Source organism: Myotis myotis, unplaced genomic scaffold, assembly GCF_014108235.1.
Source record: "Myotis myotis isolate mMyoMyo1 unplaced genomic scaffold, mMyoMyo1.p scaffold_m19_p_14, whole genome shotgun sequence".
In the NCBI taxonomy this organism is placed as follows: domain Eukaryota; kingdom Metazoa; phylum Chordata; class Mammalia; order Chiroptera; family Vespertilionidae; genus Myotis; species Myotis myotis.
In genome coordinates, this window is record NW_023416318.1 from 14,900,719 (window position 1) to 14,908,902 (window position 8,184).

The following is an 8,184-nucleotide window of genomic DNA, read 5'->3' on the forward strand; positions in this document are numbered from 1 at the left end:
TACCAGAGAGGAGAGTCGGAAACTTTCCATGCAAAGGGTCCTAGACATTAAATGGGTGTTAGCAACTGCCCGTCGTTAATAAGACCACTGTTTCTTTGAGCTCTTGCTCTTGGCCCAAACCTGTGCTAAGCACTTATTATATTGCATCTCACTTGATTTCCTCACCCTCCTTGTAAAGTGGCAGTATTGTTCCCGTTCCCTTTCTAGGCTTGTTTTCAAAGTTTGTCTTGTTAATCCCTGCCCTGTTCTGAAGACAGTGAAAGGCTCTGATTCCTCAGGGACCTGCTTGCTGAGGACCAGGGCTTTTCCTCCTCCTTAACCCCTTCGTCCACTCTCCTTTTCAAAGGTGAGAAAAAAGGCTCAGAAAGGAAGTGAATGTAAATTGATCCATGTGCTTTGTACAGCCATCTAGGCTTAGTTATACATTTTTTAAAGACGATAGCATGCTTTTCTGTTACTTTTTGCCTGTTTCTCAGCACCTCCCATCTGGTTCCACCCACAATGGTTTCTGAACACTGTGTTCCTTCTGTGACTGCTGGCACCTTGCTCATATTTGGGGTCAAGAAGGTTAATGATGTGATATAACTCAAAGTCTGTGAGTTTCTGTGGGTGACAGTTGTTTTTACCACCTTTTCCCCTTAAATTTTAAATGTAAATTTAAAAATCCTTAAAATTTAAATGTAAATTGGTTTCATTATTGAAACATTTAATGTAATTTTATATGGGTTTAATTCTATTATTTTTAAACAAAACAAATTAAGCATGGTTGATTGAAAGTAGTAAATAAGAAGAAATCCACCACACCTTCTCTTTCCTAGGAACTTGGAATATGAGCCTTGTTTTCATGATGTAATTAGGTAGGGACTTCTGTGACTTAATTTAAAAGCCTGAATTATAATCACTTTTTTCCCCCAAAACATAAACCGATGAACAAAAACAGATCTAGAGACAGAGAAGCATCGACCAGATGCTCAAACCTCAGAGGGAAGGTAGGGGAGGGTGGGGGTAAGGGGGAGAGATCAACCAAAGAACTTGTATGCACGCATATAAGCATAAGCGATGGACGCAGACAACAGGGAGTGAGGGTGAGGGCTAGCCTGGGGGAATGAGGGGATAAAGACACATTTGTAATACCTTAATCAATAAAAAATTAAAAACAAACAAACAAAAACAGTTTTCTTCTTGGCTACCCCTGGATGAACCTGGCTCTGCTTTTCTAAATTCAATGATGTCAGGTCATCAGGGAGCAAATTTGAGACTGTACAATTCCCATCAGCTGTTAGCTGGGGAGATCTCTTATCCCCAAGGTCTAAGTTCAATTCTAAAGGGCATGTTTTCTTTTCAACGTTCGTGGTTATCCCTTATTAACAGTAATGGGTGTTATGTGTGAACATGCAGAAGACGCCATACCCCTAAGAGTTTCCCAAGCATGAATTTTATGAGGCCAAAGTAAACACATCTCTGGCTCTTCGGCTCTGTTATCCTCCACGTTCAGATAAATGTTGACACCTGAATAAGAAGACTGTCGGTGATGGAATGCCAACATAGCTTCTGCATATGTCATCTAAAGGATGTGGCTTTTAAAATGGGTTCCTTTCTTCTCTGTTTAATCCTTGGCCTGGCAAGCCTTGTAACTCAGTGAGCAATTGTTTTCCTGCCCAGATGTCAGGCAATGCGTGCCAGTGAGGGGGACATACCCAGGACCACGTTAATGTCCTATTCTGAAATTGATTTGATCAGCATCAGATACTCTGATATCATCAAGTGAAAAACAGGCATGAAAAAAAGAGCGACTGGAATATGAATAAACAAACTGTTCAAGATGAGACAGACAGTTCTAGAGGGCTGGCTCCACTCACCTAAGAGGTGTGTACCAGTGCCAAATGAGCCAAAGTAAGAGGCAACCTTGTTTGTATAGAACTTAATAGGCCCCAGAGGGAAAAGGGGCGGCTCAGTGAAACAGCTTGTCTCATTTTGTTCTTAGGTTCTTTACTCGCTGTTTCTTGCGACTCGTGATTTAGAAAGGTCTCTAGAATGTGATGGTCGTAAGGACACCCATCTGCCAAGGCTCTTAAACTGCACATGAATGACTTTAATTTTGTTGCCTGCCTGTGTAGTTATCAATAGCAACAGTGGCATTTAGCATGTACTTGAACTCAGTAATTTCTGCATAGGAAGGGCTTTACGGAGGACATTTAAAAATTCTTTGCCAGAAAAAAAACAGTATAAATAATATGATTGAGAGTAATATCAAGGCCCTTTCATTCCTTCTGAGCTGATGTTTAAGAACATAAACAACTCACCCCCTTCATTGTGGGTATTAACCTACAAAACACAAAAAGTCAACTTGTGGTTATCTTTTCATGACTGTTGGCCTCAATTCCTGGCTCAGGAGATGAAATAAAGCAGCTCAACTGGTTTTGTCTTGTTTGAGGGACCATAATTAAAGTTTCAGGAGTTATTTATTCCAACCCAGGAACAGGAAAGAACGTGATCTATCGGAAGAAGTCATGAAGACAGTTTTCCAAACATGCAGACCTTTTTAACATAGTACCAATCTTCTTTCTAAAAGATTTTTTAAATGTGTGTGTTTGTTGTTTTTAAATGTCTTTCTCAACTTGCAACTGGACACTTTAGGTTTTATTCTCATCTTTCAGCTACTGGCATGTCATAATCTACTCTAGGGAATGACTGCCTAAATTACTATATCCATAAATATTCTAGTGGAAAACATTTGCAAGGCTCCTTTTCAGAAGTACACTGCAGTACCTTGAAGCTGAAACCTATCTCATAAGACCAAATTCAATCCTATTTTTCTATATTACAGGCAACAATTTCAAGGTGTTATTTTAAATAACTTTAAATATCGCAGCTCCAAAAGTCTGACAGAAAAGAGTTATTTGGGTGTTATATAAACCAATATTGCAGTTTATTATGGTGCAGAAAACTAGTCAGTGATGGTGAATCCCATTTTTCATACTATCCAATACTGATAGTCAAGCAGCCTCTATCTAGCATTTATTCTTAGCTAAGATAAGTGATTTTCTGGAAAATAAAATTTAGACAAATGTATGGTATGCTGGCTCTTGACACATTCAATTTCTTTCTGTTTTTTAAAAATCATAAACCAGACACTAGTCATCAAATTTGAAGAAGAAATAGCACTAGGTGTTTACCAAATTTAACTAAATTGAAGTCATCACAGCGACTTCTGGCTCATTCCTGGGACTCTTCAATCACAAATTACTTGGTTAAATGAATAACGTGCTATATTAACTGAATGTTGGAAAGGGTAAAATTGTTTATACATTGTGGTACCCCATTATACAACATTCTATACTAGTCCCTGGTCAGCGTGCAGGGTATTGTGTTTTAGCTAATAAATGCCCTCTATATGCTCAATGGTTGAGATAGAGGAAGAGATTATGAAATAATCTCTGAATTACCTTACAAATTACAGTGATTGAGACAAAAATCTAAAAATAAAACCACAATAAACAAGTAAATCACTTATTTGAAAAGGGGAAGGTCTTTTCTTTTCCTTATTGCTTTCGGTCTTCATGGTTCTTCCTAAATTCCATTCTTAGTCCACTTAGAGAGGAACAATTTGAAGCTCACTGAGTAAATTCAGGTCTCAAAGACTGAAGGGTTTGCATTACCAAAAATAATTTGTGATTGCAGGTCCTGGAAACAAATGGCTAACATTTGGGGAGTCTCAGTAGGACACACCAACCTCTCCCTCCACATGCACACTATCAATCTGAAGAGAAGCAGAAATCTTTTTATCCAGGAGGAATGAGTCTCTTGTTAAATTGTAAACAATTGGGCTCCAATGCCAACCTCCTGGGCCCGGTTTTCTGGCCAGGCAGCTTCTCCCACACGTCCCCCGGGGGGAGTTGCTTGGTCTCCTGGAATCTTCCTCTCCCTGCCTGGCAAAGGGAGGAGGGATAATAATGCTTTCACCGCAGGGGTGTCGGTAAAAATTAATTAGTATTAATAATGTGCTACATTAAGGTCCACAGGTAATTCATATCTTAGAATTTACATGGATCATTGCTTAAAGTTTTTAGAACAGTCCTTGGTTTTTCAACTCATTCAAAAAAAAAAAAAAAAAGATACAAATTTTTATACTTCAAACAGTAGGATTAAGTGTAGGGGCATTTTGGTGTTCCTAGGAACAATTATTTTCCTGAGGTGAAAACATTAGCATGTGACAAAAGCTTATTTCCTCAGCTTTAGACTATGAATAGAGTCGCTTTCATTTATGGTTGATGAAATCCAAAGGAAAAGGGACTTATGAAAACCATTTTAATAGGGTATTCCGCCATCTTTGGTGATGTTTTCAACTACTCACTAGTGAAGGGGAATTGCTTCATTTGTTTTATAATTATTTAATTCTAGCACTTAAGAGAAACCCCTTTAAGTCATTTGGTTGATGTCCAGATGACATTAGGTCATTTGGTTGAGGTCCCCTGTGAGCATCAATAGTATTGAGCACCGACTCTGCAAAGCAACCTTCTCAAATTACAGATGAGAAAGCGGAGCCTCGGTGAGCTTCAGGGATAGAGCAGAGGTTTAAACCCCCACCATTGGCCACAGTCCCTTCTCCTTCCGCCACCTGAAACAACGGCCTCCAGGAAGTGCACACAGGCATTTCTTCTCCTCTCTGTGCCTATCCTTTCTTTGAACCTAAATATTACACTAAGATATTCTAATGAAACTTCAGTCTCCTCCCCAGAGAGCTGAAGACCATCCCCAAATCATCAGTTAGGAGTTATTTTGTAGGATAGGTAGTTTAAAGTCACTTTAAAAAGACTCTTCAAAAAAATGTTATTGAAGAAACAAAAGCTACATATATCCTTTTTTGAGAATTGACTTAGTTCACTCTGTCTTAGTAAATATCTTACACCCAGTTAAAGTGCATGTTGCTCTCTCAGCCTTTTAAAATTTGTATTAAAGTATAATATACATATAGAAATAAAGTATACTTAATTTTTGAAATGTCTAAGACAAGATGCCATTTCACATCTCAGAGCAATGTAATGAACTCTAATAATGCCTAAATTAGCTCATATACCTAAGAATATTTTGAAAGGTTAAGCTCATTACTTTAATTAAGGTGCTATTGTTAAAGTAGTATTATAATTGTGATTATAATCTTAAATGATAATATATTTTCATATGCCTTTGAACAGCAGGAAAGATAAAATAAAGTTAATAAAATATTACAGGCACCTCTGCACACTATCACAATCTTTAAATAGTGAAAAATAACCCATACAATATAAGAATATGCATAAAATTTTGTTCACACAATTTACCTGCACATAAATTATATAAATCATCATCATGGTCTATTATTGGAACAATGTGGCCTTAAAATCCAGAAGCACCTATGAATTTGAATAGCAATTGAGAGAAATCAGTCTTAGGTTGATATCCATCTTTAACCTTTCACTTTGACTCATTCACTCTGTTGAATATTCACTGACAATTAGATGGATGGAGAGTCCTTATCAAACATACTAGAGGCCCGGTGCACAAATATTCGTGCACTGGGGAGGGGGATGGTCCCTCAGTGCGGCCTGCCCCATCTCACAGTCCAGGAGCCCTCAGGGGATGTCCTACTGACTGGCCTCCCTCAGCGGAAGGTGACCAGGCTGATCAGGGGAGGGCGCTGCCTCCATCACCTGCTGTTGCTGCCACTTCCAGCAGCGGCTGCTGCGAGGCCTGAGCCCCAGGACTCACAGCCGCCAGGGCTCATGGCTGCCATGAGCCCAAGGTTGCTGTGAGCCCACGGCTGCCATGAGCCCCAGGCCTCGAAGCCGCTGTGGCTTTGTCCAGATGGACATCCAGAAGACATCCACCCTAATTAGCATATTACCCTTTTATTAGTATAGATATCACTGCTCTAAACTGGTAAACATCAGACTCCTAATTAAGGAGGCTGGATGATGCTCCTGGGTGAGAACATACATTTATTGAAACATTACTAATGAACTTAGGTCTTTCATTGTACTGTAGTTGGTTGCACTTCTCTTGTCTCTAGACTGTAAATCATCTCAGCCTTACCTTAAATCAGGTAAAAGGACAGAGGCTAACAAATACCCTTCTCTATGTTAAGATTCAAACAAAAACACAATAGCCATTCCCCATACACCTTGAAAGATGGACATGGACTTAATCCCTATTTCTCAGTGTCTGCTGTGGCAGACAGGGGAGCTGAGTGGCCCTGGGTACCACATCTCAGGTGTGCAGCTCCCTCAGGGTATTGGGGCTGGGGCACCATTTGCAGAAAGCATCCCGAGAAGGTCCCTGAGGGCAAGAATTCAGCTTTTGTCTGCCTGGTGAAAAATATTATTCTTCTCCAACAATTCCCCTAGGATTTTCTCTACTAGTAAGAGTAACTTATAACACTAAACTGACCCAGTTTGAAGAACAAGTTAGGCACACGAGAAAGAAAACAATGTCCCTTAAACTTATCAACTGAAACCTCAGTAATTTGAGTTTAACTTGCTATATGAGATTGATTAACTATACTCTTATATCACTAAGCTCTGTAAGATCTTATGAAAAAGATCATAAAGACTTTCAAATTTAAGAGTTTCATTGAAAGCAGCTTAAGTTATTTATGAAATATATTATCAGCCAATATAATGACCTATTTAAATCATTTGGTTTTCTAACTTTTATTTTTTAGAGTTGAAATATTTATACTGTCTCAGATCCAAAAACATTTGTTTACATGGACATATTTTTAAAGCTCTTCGCTTTATAAACATTATATGGTCCTAGAACTTAAACAGAAAATAAAAATAAAATAAGTAACCAATAAAAAAAAAGACATCATGGGGTGAGGGATGGGGGAATTAGAACTGAACCATTAGGCCTATTGGTGTGGCCCAGTGGTTGAGTGTCGACATATGAACCAGGTGGTCATGGTTTGATTCCTGCTCAGGGCACATGCCTGGGTTGTGGGTTTGGTCCCCTGTGTAGGGCATGCAGGAGGCAGCCAATCAATGATTATCTCTCATCATTGATGTTTCTATCTCTTTCTCCCTCTCCCTTCCTCTCTCAAATCAATAAAAAATATATATATTTTTTAAAAGGAACTGAACAATTAGACATACAGTAAGTACATTCTCCTGCTAAGTCTGACAGGAATTCTAGGCCAGCAGATAAAAAGCTATTCCAGCCGAAACCGGTTTGGCTCAGTGGATAGAGCGTCGGCCTGCGGACTGAAAGGTCCCAGGTTCGATTCCGGTCAAGGGCATGTACCTGGGTTGCGGGCATATCCCCAGTGGGAGATGTGCAGGAGGCAGCTGATCGATGTTTCTCTCTCATCGATGTTTCTAACTCTCTATCTCTCTCCCTTCCTCTCTGTGAAAAATCAATAAAATATATTTAAAAAAAAAAAAAAAAAAAAAACTATTCCAATTTCCCTTATAAATTTCCATACTGATACTTCAACAACTCCCATGGTGAGAAAGTGTTGTTAGGTATCTAAAATCAATGATAAAGAATGAGGGGTCATTGTCTGCATAGAAACACTGTACTTTTGGAATAATAAACTCAAAATCTAAATTTATAAAGCAACTAAAAATAAGCAAACAGAACATCTGCATAACTCTATTTCAGAGACAAAGTCTCTTGCCTAATTCAAAAAGTATCAGTTGTCCGGTTCAAACACTCACTTGATTTCCCTCATTTTTCTAGTTATGTAACTGGTTCTGTGACTTGTAAACAAACAGCCTATTGCTTGACAATTCTGGATCTGTGGGTTTGTGCTGCTGTTTCCCTGTGGAGGTTGAGAGCTGCATAATGATTTATTCTTTCCCCGCCCCTGCCTTCTTTTCCTAGTTGGCTCCTTTTTTTCTTTTTAGCAAAGTAGGTTAAAAAGAAAAAAATATCCAAGGAAACTACATGTGAAAACAAATCCTGGTGAGATAGGATTGAGGCCGCTAATTTAAACACCTAGGCACAAGAAATGTAAAAACGTGAGGGTCTCATATTCCAATGAGCTCCTCACAGGGAGACCATAACATGAATTTTTCAGCAGCTCCTGGACTCAACCATATGTTTTGTATAAAGCAGCTTTGATTCCCGATTTCCCACGCATGAAACTCTCATAGCTTCAGAGAGAGCTCTGCATGCAAAAGATACATGGGGGTGTAATTTGGGAGA